The sequence below is a fragment of the Spinacia oleracea genome, chromosome 6, assembly GCF_020520425.1.
Source record: "Spinacia oleracea cultivar Varoflay chromosome 6, BTI_SOV_V1, whole genome shotgun sequence".
Classification (NCBI taxonomy): Eukaryota; Viridiplantae; Streptophyta; class Magnoliopsida; order Caryophyllales; family Amaranthaceae; genus Spinacia; species Spinacia oleracea.
Genome location: NC_079492.1, coordinates 112,761,126 through 112,788,091, shown reverse-complemented (window position 1 = coordinate 112,788,091; position 26,966 = coordinate 112,761,126). Strand labels below are relative to the sequence as shown.

General features: G+C 37.4%; 1 long non-coding RNA gene across 3 annotated transcripts; it reads right to left on the bottom strand.

The window, feature by feature from the left end:
- Positions 1–224: 224 nt before the first annotated feature.
- LOC130464176 (uncharacterized) lies at positions 225–5,879 on the bottom strand. 3 transcript variants are annotated; one of them, XR_008924509.1, is made up of 7 exons: positions 5,313–5,879; positions 5,073–5,194; positions 4,707–4,854; positions 4,438–4,614; positions 2,854–2,970; positions 1,622–2,043; positions 225–471 (listed from the first exon to the last, which is right to left on the bottom strand). It is a non-coding gene; the product is annotated as an uncharacterized lncRNA (long non-coding RNA). The 3 variants fall into 3 exon arrangements; XR_008924510.1 differs by having other exon boundaries at positions 1,622–1,724; positions 4,438–4,608; positions 5,313–5,877; XR_008924508.1 differs by having other exon boundaries at positions 1,622–1,724; positions 5,313–5,872.
- Between the last annotated feature and the right edge of the window lie 21,087 nt (positions 5,880–26,966).

Genomic DNA, 26,966 nt, shown 5'->3' with positions numbered 1-26,966 from the left:
ATTACTTAATTTTTTGCAGCGTACATTTATTTGTACGCTGCAACAAGTCTGAATTTTTGCGAAATTTTTTTCCCTTGTTGCAGCGTACAACATATATGTACGCTGCAAAAAAGCACTTTTGGCGGGAAAATTCTAATTTTGTTTAGGGATACCTAGAGTGCCTTGCACCAAATATAGAAACCTGTCAAAACAATAATAGAATAACGCAACCTGTATAACAAATATAAAAACAACAACTGGAGTTTTGTATACTATATATCCCAAAACCAAAGTGCACATATTACATTTAAATATATGTTCCAATTTCAACATAAACATACATTTTAATATAAAATTTATTCTATAACAACTAAACCAACTCGATCAAGCGCGCTAAAGCCAATAATAAATACTTGTTGGTAAAAAACTTAGCCCATTGCTCACAAACCACATCAAATTCCTCGCATAAGGCGCAATCCTCGGAGTGTAGACCTTTACAAAAACAGAAATTTAAATTAAACATTAGATTAAATACAAATTAAATATCACATTTTAACATTCAAGAAACTAATGACAATGTCCTAATAGTCTAAAATGAGTCCTTAGGTTCTTTAGTTCAAAGTTGGGAGCGAAAATGTCATTTTAGCCTAAATATGACCTATAACGACCCAATGAGCCTATAGGTGCATAAATAGATTGGAACGAGTCTTAGATCGTTAAAATTATGCATATTAAACATGTATTAAGTTTAAAATGAGTGCTTAGGTTCTTTATTTTAAAGTTAGGAGCGAAAATGCCTCATTTTAGCCTAAATATGACCTATAACTATCAAACAAGCATTAAATGGGTATAAGTAGATTAGAATAAGTCTTAGAAACTTAAAACTAAGCATATTTATCATATAATAAGTTTAAAATGAGTCATTAGGTTCTTAAGTTCAAAGTTGGGAGCGAAAATGCCATTTTAGCCTAAATATGACCTATAACGACACAATGAGCCTTAAATGTGCATAAATGGATTGGAATGAGTCCTAGAAAGGTAAAAATAAGCATATAAAACATTTAGTAAGTTTAAAATGAGTCCTTAGGTTCTTTGGTTCATAGTTGGGAGCGAAAATGTCATTTTAGCCTAAATATGACCTATAACGACACAATGAGCCTTAAATGTGCATAAATGGATTGGAATGAGTCCTAGAAAGTTAAAAATAAGCATATAAAACATTTAGTAAGTTTAAAATGAGTCCTTAGGTTCTTTGGTTCATAGTTGGGAGCGAAAATGTCATTTTAGCTTAAATATGACCTATAACGACACAATGAGCCTTAAATGTGTATAAATGGATTGGAATTAGTCCTAGAAAGTTAAAACTAAGCATATAAAATATTTAGTAAGTTTAAAATGAGTCCTTAGGTTCTTTAGTTCATAGTTGGGAGCGAAAATGTCACTTTAGCCTAAATATGACCTACATGTGGTTTTTCGTTAGAACTCTTAGTTAAAGGTATTGTTAAAGGGTGATATGCTGAAGTCTAAATGTAAGGTGGCTTCTTATTTTGGGATAGACTAATAAGAAATGCCATCTCTATTTAGGAACGAAGAAAGTAAAAAATAATTGTTTTATGTAGTACTCCTGTAATCGTACTAATACCTTATGATTCGTGACCTGTTGCGGGAGTAATAACTCGATCACTGCCACATTCTGATTCATGCCCAACAAATTTTGGTTATTATTCATGGTACCTAGGGAGTTCCTGAATCAAGTAAAACATACAAAATGTGGCGGTTAGAACATTCACACAAGTGCAGCAACCAGAAACAAAAAAAACAATAATCAAGCAGCAGCAACAACAATAATCAAGCATCAGCAACAACAATAATCAAGCTACATCAACAACATAAATCAAGCAGCAGCAACAACAATAATCCAGCAGCAGCAACATTGCACTAGTGCAGCAGCAACAGCGTAACAACAGATCAATCAGCAGCAACATTGCACTAGTGCAGCAGCAGCGTAGCAGAAGATCAGTCAGTAGGAGCAGATCAGTCAGCAACAGGGCTGAGTAAAGAAAACTGCATACCAAAAATATTATCCAGGTAAATATCCTCACGCAGGAGAAGCAGATAATTCGTTTCAATAAGGGAAATCTTCTGAAAAACTGGAATTTCGCTAATGAAAGGGACCATATGAACCATTACAACTGTTTCCAGGCGATCAGGTAGACTATACCCGGCACCAAGCATATTTTCATTCATCTTACGGATAAGGCACAGTAAGATGTAATGTAACCACTTGTATCCAACAATGGACACTGAAATTGCAAACTCACCACGGGTGGATTGATATGTACTTTTGCAATCACCACTCCAAATTCTAAAAAAAAAAAAAAATTACCACGAAGGCCCAAACTATAGTTCAAACATGCTAGCAAGGAATCAAAGTAAATTTTGCCTCCCCATTTTCTATATAATATACCCTGCATAATTCACTGCAAACAAAAAATAAAGGGACTATATGTTGGGTTCATTGGTTATGATAGCAGTTGTGATCTAGTAGTAACAATCGTGATTGAAGATTGCAGTTGAAAATGGATTCATGCATTGACTTAGGATCATGAATCATCATTTCAGGGGCAAGAATAAGCAAGCTAATAACACAATAGCTTGCTTATTATTGCCATCTTAGTTTGAAGTTCTTGAATCTGCTCTTTTAGTCCTAATTCTCACCTAAAAACAAACATAACATCAACTTAGGGCAGAGCTTTCCAGATTAGGACGTGACCTCAAATGTAATAATTGCATAAGTATTTTTACAGTTAACATATGACCAACCACCTCCCCAAAATAGTAGTAGACTCTGGCAGGTGAATATGATGATGTTACCTTCAGCTTTCCAAGCATCATTGTTACTGCACTGTATAGCACAAGACAGACTGCTAAAAAGAATATGAGAAAGTGTAGCAGAAGAGCAGCATCAACTGTAATCAGTGGCACGTGATCCTGTTAGCAGAAACGAAAAGAGTAGTGTTACAGAACTACCAAATGATAGGAACATATATGTGACTATTACGATAATCAATCAAGGAACATCATAGGTTGATGCTGCATGACAATCAATGATGGTCAGAAGTTCGGCAACATGTAAGACTTGCAACATTGGTAACAAGCAATGCCATCTCGCCTCACTCACCGAAAGATACCCACATGTTTGCAAGAATCAAGGTAATTTATAAAATTTCCAACACTATTTAAGATGATTCCACAAGTATCATAGATCCATAGTGTCATTAAGGCAATTAAGAATCCATACCAAAATTATAAATTTAAAAATACAGATTTAATCCATAAACGTCCTTAGGTCAGCATTTGGCTGTGGTCTAGATTGACGTTTGATAATTCTACACCAAACTCCCTTGGTTCAGAAACAATAATCAAATAGCACTAGAATAATTTATGTTCTTTTGTAAATGAAGAGAGGAATTGGCACCGCTACTTAGACTTAGTGTCTAATACTGGGTAGGGTATGAGAATGATCCAACTACTATAAAGTGCCTTTAAATATTACATTAGGCACAATGTAAAATTAAGCTGAGCGATAAAACATTGAACAAACTATACACCTTATTTAAATTAAGTACTTGGAAAGTGGAATCCGACCAATACAAACAAACAGCAAAGCAGATTTTCAAAAATTGTAACCTTTCAATTGATTCACTCCAATATAATACTTCTATAAGATATTAAGATCTCATAATTAAATCATGCAGTATAAAAAAGGTTAGTCAACTACACCTTAATCCAGATTAAAAATTGCTCTTTAGTCTCTACTCCCTAGGATATTAACCGACAAAAATAGTTATCCAAACAAATGCAACCTACACAGTTGCAACATGCCACTCCAATTACCAATAATCGCAAATTCACCATAACTATAATCTATACATCTAAGAAAAACCATAATGACCTTTAATATAACCCTGATATCAATCTCTTTCCTTAAGAAAGTTAAGCAATCAACTTTGAAAAGCAAGACTAATAGTCTTAATTTTGGGTTTTCTTTTACTTACGCGCATTGCAGACCATTTCTTGATCGAAATAAACCTACTGTCATCATTGGTAACTAATCGCCCACCAAATAGCTACCAAATGCCTAATGTTTCAAATTTTCTGATTGAATTGAATCTGGACATCTCTGTCCTAATTAAATCAGCGGCTTTTTTGCAAAATATGGAACAAAAACCAAGCAAAATTGTAAAATTGATTCCATGCGATTATCATACTTTTGATTCAATTTATGAAGTTAAACAAATTAAATTGCAGAATTGATATACCGCAAGATTAAATTTCAATATTAGCGTTTGATTGAAGCAAATAATATAAAATATTTGAGAAAAGGGAAGAAAACAGAAGCAGCGGGAGGGTTGAGGGAGGAGAAAGGGAATGAGAGAGATTAAGAAACGGGAATACCTCACCGGAGAAGTCGACGACGATTGCCAATGAATTTGCCGTTCTCTAGAAAGACGATGCTAAAATGCAGGTTTCTTTGAAGACCTAGCATCAAGAAAATTACCATAAGGTAAACCCAATAATTCCGACCCCGCAACAAGCCCGAATTACAGTGAAAAACGTCTCCACTCCCTGCAACTGAAAGTTAGCCAGGTTAGATATAAAGAATATAATGTACGCATAATTGAATCAAGAATGAATACAGCAAAGAGGAAAGTTTAATAACTCACTTCACCAGCACTTTTAAGCTCCTCTTCTGAACAACAGCTCCAAAGTGGATGCGCCCTGAATGCGACTTCCATATTGGCAAAGAATTTCTGAACTGCGGCACTATCCTTTTTTGGATCAGGAGGATTGTTTGGGAAGGAGACAATGAAACTGCCAGAAGCAGAAATACCACTTTAAGCTTAAATTTCAAATTAAAACCATCAATTGTGCATCATTATGAAAACTGAATTGCAATAGTTTTCCAATTAAACTCATAAACTAATTTGTCAACTTAAAAAGCACTCAAAATTAACAACAACTAACATAGGTAGCAAAAACTTCTTTAAATTAGTATCAGGAGAGAGAGGAAGAAGAATGGAGTGTCGTACCTTGGGCTAGAAACGAGCAGCAACAATGGAGGAGAGGGAAGGGGAGAGCAAGACCATAATTAGCATTCACAACAACGAACAAGGAGGCGGCGGCGACGACAGAGCGCCGTCGCACCCAACAACTAGAAGGGGCGGCGCAAGCAATGGGGAAAAGAAAATTGAAATCGATTAGTTAGGGTTTTGGGATTTTAAATCACGAACTTATTAAATCAATTGAAGGAGAAATTGAAATCAACTTACCAATTAGTGATGGATTGCAAATGATGTTGTGTTGGTGGCCACCATTATTGGCGGCGACAAACAGAGGAAAGGCGAGCACGGAGGCGGGACAACACCATCAACCACAACAACGCAATAACCATCGCAACCACCACACCAGCAGCGGCGACATGAAGGAGGTGGTGGCCGGCGATGCAGAGGAACGAAGAGAAAGAGTGTTCGAAGTGAGGAGAGGAGAACGGGACGCGAACAACGAGAACTGAAATTTTGAGATGCGTCTTAGGTTTTTTTTTAAGGGACGACGCAGGGAAAGGTAAGGGAAGAAGAGGGAGTTGAGCGCGAGAAATGAAAATTTGTATTCTGAATCACTTAGGGAGCAATTTTTTACCCGGCTATTGCAGGGGGCTTTTAAATTGTACGCTGCAACAAAAAGTTATAGCAGGGGGCTTTTAAAATGTACGCTGCAATAAACTTTTTTGCAGGGAACAATTAAATTGTACGCTGCAACAACCCTTTAAATGGTTTGACCCGCGTTGACCGATTGGTTGTTGAAGCGTATTAATACATGTACGCTGCAACAAGGGGGGTGCAATAGGGGTTTTTTCTACTAGTGATCGCCCTTAAGGTACTATATATTTTCGGCTAATAGGGCAAGAATATGGCTGATTTTTCTACTTAAAAAATCTTATCTTTTTATTGTTTGAATACTTCAATCCTCTATGTAAATATGTGACCCTAGGCACCTATTTATAGAGTTATGGAAAAGGACTTGGAATCCTATTAGGATACTAATTTATTTAATTAGAATCTTATTAAAACTCTATTAAACAAATTCTATCTTTATTAGGATTAGGATTTAATCATATGACGAATCCCGGTAGCCGTAGGATTCGAGTAACACACTTCGAGTGACATGCTAGCACCGCACACATGCCTTGCAGCCCACGCACAGCGCCAGCCCAGTCGTCGCAGCCCCGCACGCGCGCCAAGGCCATTGCTGGGCCTGGCCTTGCGCTGGGCCTGGCGTGGCTTTGCAGCGTGTTGTTTGGGAGCTTGGGCTTGATGGGCGTAGGCCTGGCTTCGTGCTGGGCCTTCGTCTAGCAAGTCTCGTCCGATGCTAATTCGTACGACGCGCTTCCGATTAAATTCCCGATTCCGGAATTTATTTCCGATACGAACAATATTTAATATTTTCGATTCCAGAATTAATTTCCGTTTCGAACAAATATTTAATATTTCCGTTTCCGGAATTATTTTCCGATTTCGATAATATTTCCGATTCTGACAATATTTCCGTTTCCGGTAATATTTCCGATTCCGGCAATATTTCCATTTCCGATTAATATTTTCCGATACGTACCATGTTTCCGTTTCCGGCAACATCTACGACTTGGATAATATTTACATTTCCGATACGATCCATATTTCCGTTTCCGGCAATATCATCGTTTCCGGAGTATTCATTTCTTGCCTTTGACGATCTCAGCTCCCACTGAAACCAACATCCGCCGGTTCCGTATATCCATAGATGGAGTATTTAATTCCATTAAATACTTGATCCGTTTACGTACTATTTGTGTGACCCTACGGGTTCAGTCAAGAGTAAGCCGTGGATTAATATCATTAATTCCACTTGAACTGAAGCGGCCTCTAGCTAGGCATTCAGCTCACTTGATCTCACTGAATTATTAACTTGTTAATTAATACTGAACCGCATTTATTAGACTTCACATTAAACGCATACTTGGACCAAGGGCATTATTTCCTTCAGTCTCCCACTTGTCCTTAGGGACAAGTGTGCATTTTCTAATTCCTTTGTCGCTCGATGCTTGCTCTTGAACATAAGGTAAGAGTTGTCATCCTTATTACGTCCATAGGTGTTTCTCGGTTTCAGAGTTCAACTGATCAAATAAAACAGATAATCATAACCTATGATTCATCTGAGCACGGCCATGCATTTTACAGTTTCTAGCTCTCCGAGTGGCCTTTGTACAACTTTCAGCATCTCATCCCGATTTATGGGAGGACAATCCCAATCTTGCGATCTCGAGATTAGACTTCGTTTGATAGGTGATTACCTGAGCGTTGCCTTTATAGCCTCCTTTTACGGTGCGACGGTTGGTCAACGTCAAAGCAACCAGTTCTCAAACAAGTAATCTCAAATCACTCAGGTATTGAGGATTTAGTGTCTAATAATTTTAATGAAATTTACTTATGACAGATTTTCATCTCTTATAGTAAAGTTTCATAGGTCTGCCTGATACTAGTCTTCCCAAAGTAAGTATCTATGCAAATGATTATGACATTGCCATATCCACATAGTTCAAGAAACAGAACTACTAGTCATCTTGCATTCTAATCGTCTAACGTTTTCTATGCGTCCAATTTTATAGAAAACTCCAACCAGGGACCTGAAGGAAATAATGCCCTTGGTCCAAGTATGCATTCTATGATAAGTCTAATAAATGCGGTTCAGTATTAATTAACAAGTTAATAATTCAGTGAGATCAAGTGAGCTGAATGCCTAGCTAGAGGCCGCTTCAGTTCAAGTGGAATTAATGATATTAATCCACAGCTTACTCTTGACTGAACCCGTAGGGTCACACAAATAGTACGTAAACGGATCAAGTATTTAATAGCATTAAATACTCCATCTATGAATATTCGGAACCGACGGATCTTGGTTTCAGTGGGAGCTAAGATCGTCACAGGCAAGGAATGAATACTCCGGAAACGATGATATTGCCGGAAACGGAAATATGGATCGTATCGGAAATATAAATATTATCCAAGTCGTAGATGTTGCCGGAAACGGAAACATGGTACGTGTCGGAAAATATTATCGGAAATGGAAATATTGCCAGAATCAGAAATATTGCCGGAAACGGAAATATTGTCAGAATCGGAAATATTACCGGAATCGGAAAATAATTCCGGAAACGGAAATATTAAATATTTGTTCGAAACGGAAATTAATTCCGGAATCGGAAATATTAAATATTGTTCGTATCGGAAATGAATTCCGGAATCGGAAAATTTAATCGGAAGCGCATCGTACGAATAAGCATCGGACGAGTGATAGGCTGTCGTACACCCGTCAAAAATAAAATCCTAGCGAAACCTCCTAACAATGCAGTAGGGTAAGCAGGGTCGAATCCACAGAGAGATGGCTATTTAAATCTAGCTTTCAAGGTATGGCGAAACTAACAATGTCACGAAATTTAGGATTGAATGTTTAAACTAAAATAAATAGAAAAATAAACTAAAAGATCTAGGGCAACGGTTCACCATGTTCATAGTCCAGAATCAATCAAAACATCATCAACAACTCAAATATTCAAATTATCTAGAGCACAAGTTAATCCTACAGTCGGGTCTTAACACTCTCAATTCAACATATGCAGTACGATCGCTAACATAATCAGAATTGCTAGTTGTAAGTAAGCCTCTAAAATTCGATCTTTCGATTCTAAATTCTATTAGCATGATTTAATCAAACAATTGATCAGATTGCAAAGATTAACAATATAAACCTAATCAACTAGAAATATCAATGAATAATCAAACCATCAACAATAATAATAAGGATTCATAATATAAACATGGATTCCCAAACCCTAGACAGGAAACTACTCAATCATGAAACGAACAATGAAAATCAAATCTAAGAATGAAAACATAATTAAAAGCAATAAATAAAATAAAAAGGAAAATCAATAATACCTCAAAGAATTACATTAATGGAGTTTGTAGAAAAACTATGGTTCACGAAAAAGAAAAGAGAGAAAAAAGAACGTGAAAGAGGAGTTCTAGGAGAATTAAAACCTTAGGAAAATAAAAGCATGAGGGAAATAAATTAATTCCCTTAAGTATTTATAGTTTCTCTTTCCTAAAATAAAATAAATAAATAAATAAAAAATAAATAAAAGAAGTCGTCAATGATTGGTCGATGGAACGATGACGTGGCGACAAAACCCGAGTACGACCAAGTTGGACGGACAAGAGGATAATATGGGGCGAAATATGGCAGCGAGGGATCTTGGCGAGCCATCCCTCGCTGGCCCGATGAAGCATGTAAAAGCATAAGCAAGGCAGAGGCAGCGAGGGATCTCGCGCACCATCCCTCGTTGGCCTGGTGAAGTGTATAGCAAAGCAAAGCAACGAAGCAATGAGGCAGCGAGGGATCTCGCGCACCATCCCTCGCTGGCGTCGAGCCATCCCTCGCTGGTGTCGAGCCATCCCTCGCTGGGAACTGTTGTGCTCGTGAAGATGGTGGGCGTAGCGTTGCCGCAGCAGCATCGTCACACTTGTTTTCGCCATAACTCTTGATCCAGAGGTCCTCTAAGGCCGTGTGACCCATCGTTGGAAAGCTCTTTCAGTCTACTTTCTAACCCAATCAAAATCGTCTCGTTCCGATCAGTAGAACTTGAGATATTATCAAAAGAGTGAACGCTTGTCAGTTTTGATGCTTAGAAAAGTAGCGTTTAGCTTCGTTGTTGACTCGAAATTTATCCCAAGAGGCATGTAATGATCCTCGAGTCAACATATCGTTCTTTTATCGTTCAAACCAACCCTAAACACTCGAATGCAACCAAATGACCATAGAATCACCTGAAATATTAAGGAAAACACAAACGACGCGTAATAGAGTACAATAGCGACAAATTATGCAAAAACGACCTCAAAATGCAAATAAAACGTGACGAATGCCTAGAAATGCAACCTAAATGCGCCTAAAATACCCTATACAAATGTGATTCATCAACGAGGCCTGCCGGACGAGGCCCAGCACGAAGCCAGGCCATCGCCCAGCAAGCCAAGCGCGCCGCACAAAACAGCCACGCCAGGCCCAGCGCAAGGCCAGGCCCAGCAGGCTGCGCGCAGCGCGCAGCGCGCACAGCGCGCACAGCACGCGCAGCGCACAGCGCGCACAGCACGCGCAGCGCGCAGCGCGCGCGGGCGCTGAGTGGGCTGCTGCTCGCGCGCACGCATGGGGCCCATCGTGGCTGCCGTGCGTGTGTGTGCAAGTGTTTGTGTTCGTGCACGTTTCCTAAAACATGCAGAGTTCGGTTAATGATTAAATTCCTAATTCTATTTGATAAATTAATTAAATTAGAGTTCTTATAGGATTCTAGGTTTAATTAATTTGTATCTGAATAGGATTTCGATTCCCTTTCCATACCGCTATAAATATGAGGCTAGGGCTCACAATTTATAACACAAGTTTCAAAGTATTCAAAGTGAGTTTTTGAGAGAAAAATTCAGTCACACATTTGCCTATAAAGTGCCGAAAATAATAGTACCTTAAGGGCGATTCTAGTTGGTCAATCTTAAGGCGGATTCGGACGTGCTGTGGACTATCTACGGAGGGACGACACTTGGAGTCCTAAAGACTTGTTCTTGTTCGGTTCGGGCGCAGCTAGGGAAGGCACGCAACAAAGAGTATGCATCTAATCTATGCTAAATGATTATGTGTAAATAATATGTTTTCCTGGGTTTATGGTTTTTCCGCATGATTTATGAATTGTCATATGTATCATAACCTAACAGTGGTATCACGAGCCCCTTATTATTTTCATAATCTAAATTGCATGAACATGGTTAAATATTACAAATTTGCAAGAATTAAAAGGGGTGATTAATTTTCGTAATTGTTAATTAATTGCAAATTGCGTTTATTTAATTATACGTACGCAGTTTTTCGGCAGTTTCTTCGTTACGCATCCGAATTGAGTGATTTTTGTGTCAATTCCGCATGTAAAAGGCATTCTAAAATTTTTCTGCCGAACCCAGAATTCTCAAATTCGAAGCCTAACTATGACTTTTCGAAGGTTTTAGTTTTTCGAATGCAAAATTTCGTAAATTTAAGATGTTAAATTAAATATTTGCGATTCTTGTTGATAAATCTTGAATTTTTGATTGACCTACTGCATATGTTTAACAAGTTTGAATGCCTAGTCTTGTTAATTATGCAATCTAATTATTAATTATGATTAATTTGTTGAAAATTAGAATAATTTAGAATTAATTTGATTTTCATAATTAATTGTAATTTAATTAGAAACCTATGATTAAAAACCACCATAAAAATTGTAAATTTACGATAAATTTTAAATTTTTATGACCTAGACTTGAATCCATAACAATCGGAAATCAATTGGATAATAAATTTTCGATTTTTTCGCCCTAAAATTATGAAATTAATATTATTTATTAATTTGTCATTAATTTTAAATATAAATTTTAAATTTTTATGCGATTCGTTCATATAACTTGCACGCACGAAGCAATGGACGCTTCGTGTTACCCTTAAGGGGTGTTGTATAATGCGGGCATGCGACGACGAGCAAGGGAGCTCGTCGCCCGTGCGGCACGAATGCAATGAGCAAGGGCGTAGTGCACGAGCACAAGGCAGCAGCCCTGCCTTGTGTCGTGTGCCACGACCAATGGACGAATGGGCATAGGCGTAGGGCGAGCCAAGGCAGTCGCGTGTGGGCAGCAAGCGAGCTGCGCCACAACGCGCGCTGCCTCGCACAAGAGCGCGCAGCCTCGCGCGCAGCGAGCGCAAGCTCGCGTGCCACGAGCGCTGCGCCTAGCATTGCTCGCGCGCACAGCGAGCGATGTCGCCCGCCCAGCGAGCGATGTCGCGCGCCCAGCGAGCGATGGCTCGCGCGCCCAGCGAGCGATGTCGCGCGCCCAGCGAGCGATGTCGCGCGCCCAGCGAGCGATGTCGCGCGCCCTGCGAGCGATGTCGCGCGCGCACTGCGAGCGATAGCCCGCGTGCGATGAGCGCTGGCGCGCACAGCGAGCACCAATGCGTGCGGAGGCTTGCGATAGGGATGCAGCAGCTATGCGACGAGCGCATGGGCTGCGCGCGCATGGCCAGCGATGGTTGTGTGCGTGCGGCCCATGGGCGTGCTACGCGTAGGGTGTTTGCGTTACGATTAGATCGTTTTGAATGTTTAATTTGAAAATTTCAGTTCACGTAATTTTAATTAATTTTAAAATTAATAATTTAAATTATTTTTTTGGATTTTAATTTTGAATATTATAATTATAATAAATGTTATTTATTCTAATTATTTTACTAAAATTAAAATCATGAATTAATTTAAATGCGACTGAAATTAAATTAAACTTTTTGGATTCAATTATAAATTTATATGAGCTTTAAATTTTAATTAAATTTGTATGTTTCCGGTTAGACTAGAAATACATTTTTATGTTTAAAATTGGTAAAGCATATGAATTTATTGGTTTAAGTGGGAGCGCTTTTTAGTCATAAACTCTTGATTAGGTCTACAAATCCTTAAGGTTAAAACAACTTGATTAGAATTAATAAGGACTGAATAATTGGTAGATTATTGGTGCCCTTGATTAATTGCTGCAAATGTTTACGTGATGCATAATGTGTTTTACTAACCAGCTATGTGGGCCATTCATGATAATGAATGGGTGAATGGTATATATTGTATATGTACTGTTTTGCAGGTTATGAAGTGACTAGTATGGCCCAAATAGGATAGAAAATATGGTCTGCGTACCATTAATTTGAATGTAATTGGTCTAAAGTACCAAAGTTATTTTTCAATTCAAATATGGTCTGCGAACCATCAAATAGTTGTAATTAGTTATAGCTTATCCTATTTGAAGAAAATGGTGCCTCCCACGGAGATTTTCAAGACGGACTTTGAAGTCAAAGCTTCAAGATGAAGTCGGGCCATACTAGATCACAAATATCTTATGCATGTTTTAAGTTATTTATTGTTTTAAATATGTCTTAAAATGCATGAGATCAAAAGCTTGATTATGTTGCATGATTAAGGATTTTAGTTCACTTAAAATCTAACCAACATAGTAAGAGCCTTAAGTTCCAAACTTAAAAATTGAGTTAAAAGGTGCCATGCCAAAATATACACTTGCTTGGATATCCTTTACATCAATCTAGTAATAGTTTTCGCTCAGCGAGGTGTTACTTATTGGTCCTAAAGGGGCAAGGTACACAAACAATTGTGAGTACATGTTAGTTTTGGTGAAACTCAACGATATAAGTAAGGAGTCCTTTTATGTCGTGGCAAATTCGATAGGTTTACCTAATAAGTTCTTAGACGTACCTATCAACCAAGAATAGTTTCTAGACTATTAGCAAAAGGCTTTTGCTTACCTAAGATGTTCTAGGATTAAGTCGACAAACTGTGCTTAGTTCTTCAATGATTTTAGGATCTTGGAATCATTTTATTCACACCTGCCGGAACACATAAATTGAATAAAATGCTTAATAAACATTGAATTATGCATGTATGCTAGAATTTAAGTTTATTAAGAGAAACTGTGAATGGTTATTTATTTGTTTATTCTTTTCAATTGTAGTTTTAATATGGCAAACAACAATTCATTCAACATTCGATCAATTCTCGAAAAGGAGAAGTTGAACGGGAAAAACTTCCTTGACTGGCAAAGGAACTTGCAAATAGTTCTTATGCAGGAAGAAAAGGAGTATGTCCTAGATGAGGCGATGCCCGAAGCTGCAGGCGACGGGGTCACTCAGGCAGCCCTCAATCGTTGGATTGATGCCAACAAGGATGTGAAATGTCTAATGCTCGCCACCATGAGTGCGGATCTGCAGAAAACGTTCATCAACTCAGATGCTTTCACAATCATCAGTGAGTTGAAGAACATGTTCCAAGATCTGGCTCGAGTCGAAAGATTCGAGACTCATAGGCAAATTCTTGAGACCAAGCTTAAGAAAGGCGAGCCCGTAAGTCCACATGTTCTCAAAATGATTGGACTCATTGAGAATATGAGTCGGCTGGATCAGCAATTTTCTCAGGAAATGGCTATAGACACCATCCTCCATTCTCTTCATAGCGGGTATGATCAGTTCAAACTGAACTACAGTATGAATAGTCTGGACAAAACGCTCACTGAGCTTCACGGTATGCTGAAGACCGCTGAAAAGACGCTCAAAAGTGATAAGCAGGATGTGCTTATGGTGCGTGGGGGCAAGTTCAAGAAATCTGGAAAGAAGAGGAATGCTAAGAAAGGTGGCAACAAAGCCAGCCCAACTAAGCAAACTGGCGCCAAATCTGCAAAGAAAAAGGTCAGTCAACCCACTTCTGAGTCCGAATGCTTCTACTGCAAGAAGAAGGGGCATTGGAAGAGAGATTGCTTGAAGCTAAAGGAAGATCAGAAGAACGGAACAGTCGTTCCATCTTCAGGTATTTTCGTTATAGACTGTATACTTGCTAATTCAACTTCTTGGGTATTAGATACAGGTTGTGGCTCACACTTATGTTCCAATCCACAGGGACTAAGAAGAAGTAGAAAGTTAAGCAAGGGTGAAGTCGACCTACGAGTGGGAAATGGAGCACGGATTGCTGCATTAGCTGTAGGAACTTACTATTTGTCGTTGCCCTCCGGGCTAGTTTTGGAACTGGAAGAATGTTTCCATGTTCCAAGTCTTACTAAAAACATCATTTCAGTTTCTTGCTTAGATGCTAAGGGATTTTCCTTTATAATAAAAGACAATAGTTGTTCGTTTTATTTTAAAGAGATGTTTTATGGATCTGCTAGATTAGTCAATGGACTTTATTTATTAGATCACGACAAACAAGTATATAACATAAATACCAAAAAGGCCAAAAAGGATGATTCAGATCTCACCTATCTGTGGCATTGTCGATTAGGCCATATAAACTTGAAACGCTTAGAAAGACTTCAAAGAGAAGGAATTCTAGAACCATTTGACTTAGAGGATTATGGTAAATGCGAATCATGTTTACTTGGCAAAATGACAAAGCAACCTTTCTCTAAAGTTGGAGAAAGAGCAAATGAACTATTGGGTTTAATCCATACAGATGTATGTGGACCAATGAGTACAAATGCTAGAGGTGGTTTCAGCTACTTTATCACTTTCACTGATGACTTCAGTAGGTATGGTTATGTCTACCTAATGAAGCATAAGTCTGAATCCTTTGACAAATTCAAGGAATTTCAGAGTGAAGTAGAGAATCAATTAGGCAAGAAGATTAAGGCACTGCGGTCTGATAGAGGCGGTGAATATCTGAGCTATGAATTTGATGACCATCTGAAAGAATGTGGAATTCTATCAGAATTGACTCCTCCTGGAACACCACAATGGAACGGTGTGTCAGAACGGAGGAACAGAACCTTGCTAGACATGGTCAGGTCAATGATGGGTCAGGCCGAACTTCCATTAGAATTTTGGGGACATGCACTAAATACAGCTGCACTCACTATAAATAGAGCTCCGTCTAAAGCTGTCGAAAAGACTCCATACGAATTATGGTTTGGAAAGCCTCCAAATGTGTCTTTTCTTAAGATTTGGGGATGTGAAGTATACGTCAAACGATTAATTTCAGACAAACTTCATCCAAAATCTGACAAATGTATCCTTGTGGGCTATCCAAAGGAAACAAAGGGGTATTATTTCTACAATACATCTGAGAACAAAGTGTTTGTTGCTCGAGATGGTGTCTTTTTGGAGAAGGATCACATTTCCAAAATGACAAGTGGGAGAAAAGTAGACCTCGAAGAAATTCGAGTCGAACAACAAACTCTAGAGAATGCTCAAGATGACATTCAGGATGAAACTCAGAGATCTTTAGAAGAATCTGATGAGAATCATGGTCAATCTAGAAATGTTACCCCGCGTAGATCGCAAAGATATAGATCTCAACCGGAAAGGTACTTAGGTATTTTGACGAACGAGAGCTATGACGTTCTATTACTTGAAAGTGATGAACCTGCGACTTACAAGCAAGCTATGACGAGCCCTAGCTCCAATGGCAAGAAGCCATGCAATCTGAATTAGACTCCATGTCTGAAAACCAAGTATGGGATTTGGTCGATTTGCCAGATGGCTACCAAGCCATTGGAAGCAAATGGGTTTTCAAACTGAAAAAGGACAAGGATGGGAAACTTGAAGTTTTCAAAGCTAGATTGGTTGCAAGTCCACGGTGTGGATTACGATGAAACCTTTTCACCAGTTGCAATGCTAAAGTCTATTCGAATAATGTTAGCAATCGCTGCATATTACGATTACGAAATATGGCAGATGGATGTCAAAACTGCTTTCTTAAACGGCGTTTTAACAGAAACTGTGTTTATGACACAGCCTGAAGGTTTTGAGGATCCAAAGAATGCTAAAAAGGTATGCAAGCTAAAGAAGTCAATCTACGGATTGAAGCAGGCATCCAGGAGCTGGAATATACGTTTTGATGAAGCAGTCAGTGACTTTGGTTTCATCAAGAACGCGGACGAATCTTGTGTATACAAGAAGGTCAGTGGGAGCAAAATTGCTTTCCTAGTATTATATGTCGACGACATATTGCTTATCGGAAATGACATTCCTATGTTGAACTCTGTCAAGATTTGGCTTGGGAAATGTTTTTCGATGAAGGATCTAGGAGAAGCACAGTACATATTGGGCATCAAGATTTACAGAGATAGATCTAAAAAGATGATTGGACTTAGTCAAAGCACTTATATCAATAAAGTGCTTGATAGGTTCAAGATGGCGGACTCCAAGCGAGGCTACCTACCCATGTCTCATGGAATGACTCTAAGCAAGACTCAGTGCCCAAAAACACTTGATGAGCGTAGACGAATGAATGGGATTCCATATGCATCATTGATTGGTTCAATAATGTATGCTATGATATGTACACGCCCGGATGTTGCGTACGCACTCAGTGCTACGAGCAGATACCAGTCAGACCCAGGAGAGGCGCATTGGACTGCTGCCAAGAATATTCTGAAGTACCTGAAAAGGCGCAAAGATGACTTCCTGGTCTATGGTGGAGATGATGAATTAATTGTTAAAGGCTATACGGACGCAAGTTTCCAAACCGACAAAGATGATTTCAGATCACAGTCTGGGTTTGTCTTCTGCCTCAACGGAGGAGCAGTAAGCTGGAAAAGTGCTAAGCAAAGCACCATTGCGGATTCTACAACTGAAGCGGAGTACATTGCTGCACATGAAGCAGCAAAGGAAGCTATATGGCTAAGGAAGTTCATAGGAGAACTTGGTGTAGTCCCCTCCATTAAAGGACCAATAGCCCTGTATTGTGATAATAACGGAGCTATTGCACAGGCAAAAGAGCCTAGACACCACCAGAGAGTCAAGCATGTACTTCGTAGATTTCACCTTCTACGAGAGTTCGTTGAAAGAAAAGAAGTCGAGATAAGCAAAATTGGAACTGATGACAACATATCAGATCCATTAACTAAACCTCTGCCGCAGGCGAAGCACAACTCGCACACTGCAGCTATGGGAATCAAGCATATTGGAGAATGGCTTTGATGTCTCTGTTTAATGTTTTAAAGTTTTAGAGTTTAAATCTTTGTAAAACATTATTGGTTAATCATTCACAATAAATGAAAAGAATTCATTTTTCCATTTAATTTGTGGTTTATTAAATGATGAGTCCCTTCAATTTGACGATATATTCAAGATAGACTGTCAGGACCAGTCCTGTGACTAAGAAATGTCTATCAAGTGAACTTGAATGTCAAAGGTTGAAAATGGTCCCTAATCGGAGTTTTCTATAAAATTGGACGCATAGAAAACGTTAGACGATTAGAATGCAAGATGACTAGTAGTTCTGTTTCTTGAACTATGTGGACATGGCAATGTCATAATCATTTGCATAGATACTTACTTTGGGAAGACTAGTATCGGACGAGACCTATGAAACTTTACTGTAAGAGATGAAAGTCTGTCATAAGTAAATTTCATTAAATTATTAGACACTAAATCCTCAATACCTGAGTGATTTGAGATTACTTGTTTGAGAACTGGTTGCTTTGACGTTGACCAACCGTCGCACCGTAAAAGGAGGCTATAAAGGCAACGCTCAGGTAATCACCTATCAAACGAAGTCTAATCTCAAGATCGCAAGATTGGGATTGTCCTCCCATAAATCGGGATGAGATGCTTAAAAGTTGTACAAGGCCACTCGGAGAGCTAGAAACTGTGAAATGCATGGCCGTGCTCGGATGAATCATAGGCTATGATTATCTGTTTATTTGATCAGTTGAACTCTGAAACCGAGGAACACCTCTGGACATAATAAGGATGACAACTCTTACCTTATGTTCAAGAGCAAGCATCGAGTGACAAAGGAATTAGGAAATGCACACTTGTCCCTAAGGACAAGTGGGAGACTGAAGGAAATAATGCCCTTGGTCCAAGTATGCATTCTATGATAAGTCTAATAAATGCGGTTCAGTATTAATTAACAAGTTAATAATTCAGTGAGATCAAGTGAGCTGAATGCCTAGCTAGAGGCCGCTTCAGTTCAAGTGGAATTAATGATATTAATCCACAGCTTACTCTTGACTGAACCCGTAGGGTCACACAAATAGTACGTAAACGGATCAAGTATTTAATAGCATTAAATACTCCATCTATGAATATTCGGAACCGACGGATCTTGGTTTCAGTGGGAGCTAAGATCGTCACAGGCAAGGAATGAATACTCCGGAAACGATGATATTGCCGGAAACGGAAATATGGATCGTATCGGAAATATAAATATTATCCAAGTCGTAGATGTTGCCGGAAACGGAAACATGGTACGTGTCGGAAAATATTATCGGAAATGGAAATATTGCCAGAATCAGAAATATTGCCGGAAACGGAAATATTGTCAGAATCGGAAATATTACCGGAATCGGAAAATAATTCCGAAACGGAAATATTAAATATTTGTTCGAAACGGAAATTAATTCCGGAATCGGAAATATTAAATATTGTTCGTATCGGAAATGAATTCCGGAATCGGAAAATTTAATCGGAAGCGCATCGTACGAATAAGCATCGGACGAGGCCTGCCGGACGAGGCCCAACACGAAGCCAGGCCATCGCCCAGCAAGCCAAGCGCGCCGCACAAAACAGCCACGCCAGGCCCAGCGCAAGGCCAGGCCCAGCAGGCTGCGCGCAGCGCGCAGCGCGCACAGCGCGCACAGCACGCGCAGCGCGCAGCGCGCGCGGGCGCTGAGTGGGCTGCTGCTCGCGCGCACGCATGGGGCCCATCGTGGCTGCCGTGCGTGTGTGTGCAAGTGTTTGTGTTCGTGCACGTTTCCTAAAACATGCAGAGTTCGGTTAATGATTAAATTCCTAATTCTATTTGATAAATTAATTAAATTAGAGTTCTTATAGGATTCTAGGTTTAATTAATTTGTATCTGAATAGGATTTCGATTCCCTTTCCATACCGCTATAAATATGAGGCTAGGGCTCACAATTTATAACACAAGTTTCAAAGTATTCAAAGTGAGTTTTTGAGAGAAAAATTCAGTCACACATTTGCCTATAAAGTGCCGAAAATAATAGTACCTTAAGGGCGATTCTAGTTGGTCAATCTTAAGGCGGATCCGGACGTGCTGTGGACTATCTACGGAGGGACGACACTTGGAGTCCTAAAGACTTGTTCTTGTTCGGTTCGGGCGCAGCTAGGGAAGGCACGCAACAAAGAGTATGCATCTAATCTATGCTAAATGATTATGTGTAAATAATATGTTTTCCTGGGTTTATGGTTTTTCCGCATGATTTATGAATTGTCATATGTATCATAACCTAACAGGACCATTTTCAACTTTTGACATTCAAGTTCACTTGATAGACATTTCTTAGTCACAGGACTGGTCCTGACAGTCTATCTTGAATATATCGTCAAATTGAAAGGACTCATCATTTAATACTAAACCAAGATTAAATGGAATATGAAAATACATTTCATATACGATAAATGTTCAACCCCAATGTTTTACAACCATGGGCCTCAAACCCATCTTTAAAACAGTTCATGGAATTCAAAGCTATGCTTGATTTCCAGTGCTACAACGTGAGTGTTGCTTCTCACTTGTTACATAGGTTTAGTTATTATGCTTTGCCAATCTTAATATCCTTTTCATCGAATGTTCTTCGAGATATGATGATAAGATCTTTTGAGTATGTTTATTTTGTGATCTAGTCTTTCTTGCTACATTAGTGGTTCTACGCATTTTTCAATGAAGAACCATTAAGTCAACAGACATGTGATCTTCCCAAGTTTAATGAAGAACTTATTAATATAAACAACTCTGTTTTATTGCTTCTTAGGCAATAAGTACTTTTTCTTCAACTGTTTAGGTTGCTAGTGATGCTTTGTTTGGATATACTTATCCAAGCAGTTCACAGATATGTGGAAGACTTTCCAACTTTATCTTAGAACATAGAAATTAATATTTCCCACGCAACAACTCATGGTCTCCAATCCATGTTGCCATTTCAAACCACGATGCATATAGCTTGCTCTTGCCAATGGTTAACTCCAAAGGGATCTTGCTTGATCCTTTGCCAATGTTTATGCGTGTAGCATCAATATTTAGCATATCTTTATTTCCTTGAATCAAGAACTATTCCTATGTACCTTTTCAAGTACCATAAGTTTTCCTTGATCTCAATCTAGTTGATCTTTACTTAGATCAATAGAGATTGGTATATGTTCGTCATGCCTAAAGTCATACGATACGTTTTTGGCAATCCTCATATTATATCATACATGATAAATTCTTTTGCAGAATAATTCCTAATTGAATTCTATTCATGTAACTTTAGCTCATTCTAGTTTCAGTAGATACTAAATCCAGCTAAATTCTTTAACATATAATATAGGTTAAGAATCTCACTTAGATCCTTTGATGTTTAACTTAGTAAATGCTTATACATAGCTCAAACATTCTTTACTTAGATTTATTCATATGGGTCGAATGTCTCCAATGGAGTCTTTCGTGTTTGATTTAGTAAATGCCATTACTTAATCCAAAACAATATTATAAGATCTTTGTAAATAGATCTTAATACCCAGTATGTACTAAGTTTCTCCATGGTCCATCATTGATGAATAATTTCAAATCTAAGTCATTAGTATTTGAATGTTATTTCACAATAGAGAGATATGTGTGCGATACATATAGGACCAATTAAGTTTTACGTACTCCCACTAAACTTCTTATATATCTATAAGAATCATGTACATTTTATGAAACCAAAATACTTATTAGCTTCACTAAAATATAATTCCAGTTCCCAATTGCTTGCTTAAATCTGTACTTAGATTTCATAAGCTAGCTTTCCTTTTCAAGCATTTATTTGGATCCACAAATCCTATGACATGCCATGTACATAGTTTCTTCCAACATTTGATTGAGGAATACGTTTTGTCATCCAATTGCCATATGTACCAATATGTAATCATTGCTTGATTTATAGACTTAAGCATTACGATTTTGCATGAGGTATCAACACAACCCACACCGTGAATTTGCTTGTAACCTTTAGCAACTAATCTAGCTTTGTGTGTGAACATAATTTCATGTTTGATGGTTTTTATTCCTTAAAACAAACTTGCAACCAATAGGTGTGAAACTATTCTTGCAAATCAACAAAATTTCAATTTTGTCATCAAAACATTGAGTATGTTTTATGGCCTCTAACCATTTAAAACATTTGAGTCTATATATGGCCTCTAACCATTTTAGGGAATCTGGGTTTCATCATAGCTTTCTTACAGGTCACAAACTCTACATGATAATAGTTTGACTGCAAGTTGTAGGTTTCTTCACTATCTAATAGAAGAATCGCATAGCTGCAGTGACATGGACTCCATGTTTCTTCACTATCTAATAGAAGAATCTCATAGTTTCAGTGATTTGAACTCTATGCCTACTTGGGTATAGAACATCAAACAATAGAATATCAACAGATACTTTGAAAGTCCTTTGAATATTCTGTTCTCCTTGAAGCACTTGTAAAGTCTTCTAAGAGATGTCTATTCTTAAAAGCCACTTTAAAGTCCTTAAAGAATATGTGTTCGGATTTTCTGAAGAACTTCGAAAAGCCTTCGGAATGTCCGTTTATGTTTGTTGTTCGCCTCGAAGACTTTCGAGGTCTATTTTCTCCCACTTGTCATTTTGGAAACAAATCTCCAAAAGGACATTATTTCGAGCAAACAAACATTATGTTCTCAAAAATTCGTGGTAGAAACAATACCCTTGTGTCTCATTTGAATAAATCACAATGAAACATATATCTAGACTTGGGCCTTAGTTTGTTGAATAACAAACACTAAACTCCCACTTAGTTTAGCAACTCTTTAGATATATATAATTGAAAAGATATCCTGAAATTACTTTTCAATAGCTTTGACGAATTTGGTTTAGTTTGGTGGTAGTTGAGAATTTTGTTTAGAAATTATAGGAAAATTCTTTATGATTCATCATTGATCGAATCAAGTACTAATTGACTTCGATCATTCCAACTTCGATATGCCATATCTTATGGAGCTAGATTGTGAATTTACTACACACAATCATTTATGATCATTCTTGACTTAAGTAATCATCAACATGATCTATCCTAGATCTTTATGATTACTTACCAAGTGGATTTTATACTTCTGAATCTTTGAACTAGACAAACAGATTCAAACTTATATCACTTTCAGTAGATAAACCAATATTCACTCAAATCTAGGTGAAATAATAAAGTCATAAAATCTCTTTCTTTAGCTTTGAACTCTATCGTCTAGGAGTTCTAACAATAGTTCATATCTTTTGTTACTTTCAACAAGTAAGACTAGCTTGTCTTGAATTGATCTAGAAATCAATCAACTTTCAAAAGTCCATCAAAATAGAGCTTTTGGATGTTAACTTGTTGATATGGTCTAAGCAACAATGCTAAAGGTTAGTGGAACTCAAATCAAGGAGTTGATTTTGAACCTAGTAGAGTTTTATTGTTAAAGAGTTGTTTGTTTTTACTCAAGCATATTGACTCAACCCGTAAATGACCATTTCATTCAAATAAACAAACAAACATTGTTTTTGTTTTTCTGAATGTGAGTCGTTCTGTGTTTGAAAACAGAAATTTAGGTATGCTGATTGTGGAACAAAAGTCATTAAGTTCCAGCCTTTGAAAGGACTTAAAACAAACTAGATGACCCTACAACTAATGTAGCATTTCCATGCTTCATTTCCCACTTGCAGGCCATTAGTGTAGCCTAGCTTCCATTATTTGAGTTATTACCGAAGTAAGAACCTCAAGCGGTATATGATACCAAGGGAGTTTGATTGCTAGGTCACTGCTCTTTAAACATAAACTTATAGGTAGAAACGGAATTGTGAATTCCTTTCATTTGTTCCTTTATTTTCCTATTTCTTTTACCTTTTCTAATAGTCTTAAGAATTGAATTCTCTAGTGTTGAATTTTATACTTTGTTTAGACATGTCCAATATCACTCCAACAAAGTTAGATGATCTTACCAGAAGCTTCTAAAGTTCTCTAAGCATCGATCTATTCGAATGTCTAGGGACTAGACTCATTCGAGAATTAAATGGAAAAAAGATTTTAGGTTGTTAACCATTTGTAAAGCTGAGCGTTTAAACTCAATGCTTTATGATCTCAAAACTACATTGTATTTTGAATTCACAAGCACCAATCGGTTCGCCATTCGACTCTGATACTCGAAAACAACCATAAAATTCGCTAAAAGAAACGCACATTTTTAAATTGCTCATTTTCTCTCATTTCCGTGAATTGTTCTTGGATTCACTACCAATCGAGGAAATTTACTGTTACCTTTCTAAAAGGATTTATTGCAGTGCAAGATATTTAATTATAAACAATAATTAAAACATACAATGAAGCATGCAAAGTCTAAACATTTATCATGAGTAATAACTTGAAAATTAAAGCAATCATGCAATTCAAACAAGTTATTAGCATTTTATTCGAATTTATTGTTCCGGCAGGTGTGAATAAAATGATTCCAAGACCCTAAAATCATTGAAGAATTAAGCACATTATGTATTTTGACTCAATTCTAAATATTTTAGGTAAGCAAAAGCCTTTTGCTAATAGTCTAGAAACTACTCTTGGTTGATAGGTACGTCTAAGAACTTATTAGGTAAACCTATCGATTTTGCCACGACATAAAAGAACTCCTTACTTATATCGTTGAGTTTCACCAAAACTAACATGTACTCACAATTATTTGTGTACCTTACACCTTTAGTATCGATAAGTAACACCTCGCTGAGCGTAAAACTATTACTAGATTGATGTAAAGGTTATCCAAGTAAGTGTTATTTTGGCATGGCACCTTTTAACTCAATTTTTAAGTTTGGAATTTAAGGCTCTTACTATGTTGGTTAGATTTTAAGTGAACTAAAATCCTTAATCATGCAACATAATCAAGCCAAAATCTCATGCATATTTAAGACATATTTAAAAGCAATAAATAACTTAAAGCATGCATAAAGATAAGTGTGATCTAGTATGGCCCGACTTCATCTTGAAGCTTCAACTTCAAAGTCCGTCTTGAAAATGGATGGAAACTTCGTCTTAAATTTCTCCGTGGGAGGCTCCATTTTCTTCAAACAGGATCAGCTATAATTAAACTAATTACAACTATTTGATGGTACGCAGACCATATTTGAATTGAAAAACAAATTTGGTGCATTAGACCAATTACATTCAAATTAATGGTACGCAGACCATATTTTCTATCCTATTTGGGCCATACTAGTCACTTCATAACCTGCAAAACAGTACATATAGAATATATACCATTCACCCATTCATTATCATGAATGGCCCACATAATTGGTTAGTTAAAAAACACATTGTATGCATTACATAAATATTTGCAGCAATTAATCAAGGGCACCAATAATCTACCAATTATTCAGTCCTTATTAATTCTAATCAAGTTGTTTAACCTTAAAGGATTTGTAGACCTAATCAAGAGTTTATGACTAAAATTGCTCCCACTTAAACCAATAAATTCATATGCTTTACTAATTTTAAACATAAAAATGTATTTCTAGTCTAACCGGAAACATACAAATTTAATTAAAATTTAAAGCTCATATAAATTTATAATTGAATCCATTTTATTTAATTTGTTTTTCAGTTGAATTAAATGAATTTAAATTAATTCAAGGTTTAATTTTAGTAAAATAATTAGTATAAATAAAATTTATAATAATTATAATATTCAAAATTAAAATCCGAGAAAAAAATTTAAATTATTAATTTTAAAATTAATTAAAATTATTTTCGAACTGAAATTCTTAAATTAATATCAAAACGTATCAATCGTTTCAAGACGAGGCACTTGGGCTTGCGCCCAAGCCCCATCGAGCTACGAGGCCGCATCGCCCCGCACGACTAATCGTATGGCATACGCGAGCAGGCCACACGCAACGCAGCAAGCCCAGGCCACGCTACGCGCAGCCCGCTCACTTCGACGCGTCTGTGTGCTTCGCTGGGCGCTGCAGCGCACGCTGTGGTGGAGCATGCTCGCTGCCCACACGCGACTGCTTGCCCGGCTTTGCACCAATGCCTTCGCCCTTGCTCCTTCGCCCACGCTTCACACGGCACTCGACACAAGGGCAGCGTGCTGCCTTGTGCTCGTGCGCCATGGCCCTTGCTCGCTGCATTGTACCGCACGGGCGACGAGCTCCCTTGCTCGTCGTCACGTGCCCGCACTATATAACACCCCTTAAGGGTAACACGTAGCGTCCATTGCTTTGTGCGTGCAATATTTATGGGCGTGCTTCATAAATATTTAAAATTTTTAATTCAAAATTAATGACAAATTAATAAATCATATTAATTTCATAATTTTAGGGCGAAAAATCGAAAATTTATTAATCAAATAATTTCCGATTAACATGGATTCAAATCTAGGTCATAAAAATTTAAAATTTAACATAAATTAACAATTTTTATGGTGGATTTTAATCATGGATACCTAATTAAATTATTAATTAATTATGAAAATCAAATTAATTCTAAATTTTTCGAATTTCAACAAATTAATCATAATTACAAATTAGGTTGTATAATTAACAAGTCTAGGCATTCATAATTGTTAAACATATACAGTAGGTCAATAAAAAACTCAAGATTTATCAACAAGAATCGCAAATACTTAATTTAACATCTTAAATTTACAAACTTTTGCATTCGAAAAACTTAAACCTCCGAAAAGTCATAGTTAGGCTTCGAATTTGGAAATTCTGAGTTCGGCCGAAAAAACTATTTTTGTCAAAATTTTAGAATGTCTTTTACATGCGAAATTGACACAAAAATCACTCGATTTGGTTGAGTAACAAATATTCTACCGAAAAACTGCGTACATATAATTAAATAAAAGCAATTTGCAATTAATTACAAAAACTAATCACCCCTTTTAATTCCTTGAAAATTTGTAAAATTTAACCATGTTCATGCAATTTAGATTATGAAAATAATAAGAGGCTTTTGATACCACTGTTAGGTTATGATACATATGAATAAACATAAACCATGCGGAAAAACCATAAAGCCAGGAAACATATTATTTACACATAATCATTTAGCATAATTCAGATGCATACACTTTGTATCGTGCCCTCCCTAGCTGCGCCCAAACCGAACAGGAACAAGTCTTTAGGAGTCCAAGTGTCGTCCCTCCGTAGATAGTCCACAGCACGTCCGGATCCGCCTTAAGATTGACCAACTAGAATCGCCCTTAAGGTACTATATATTTTCGGCTAATAGGGCAAGAATATGGCTGATTTTCTACTTAAAAAATCTTAGCTTTTTATTGTTTGAATACTTCAA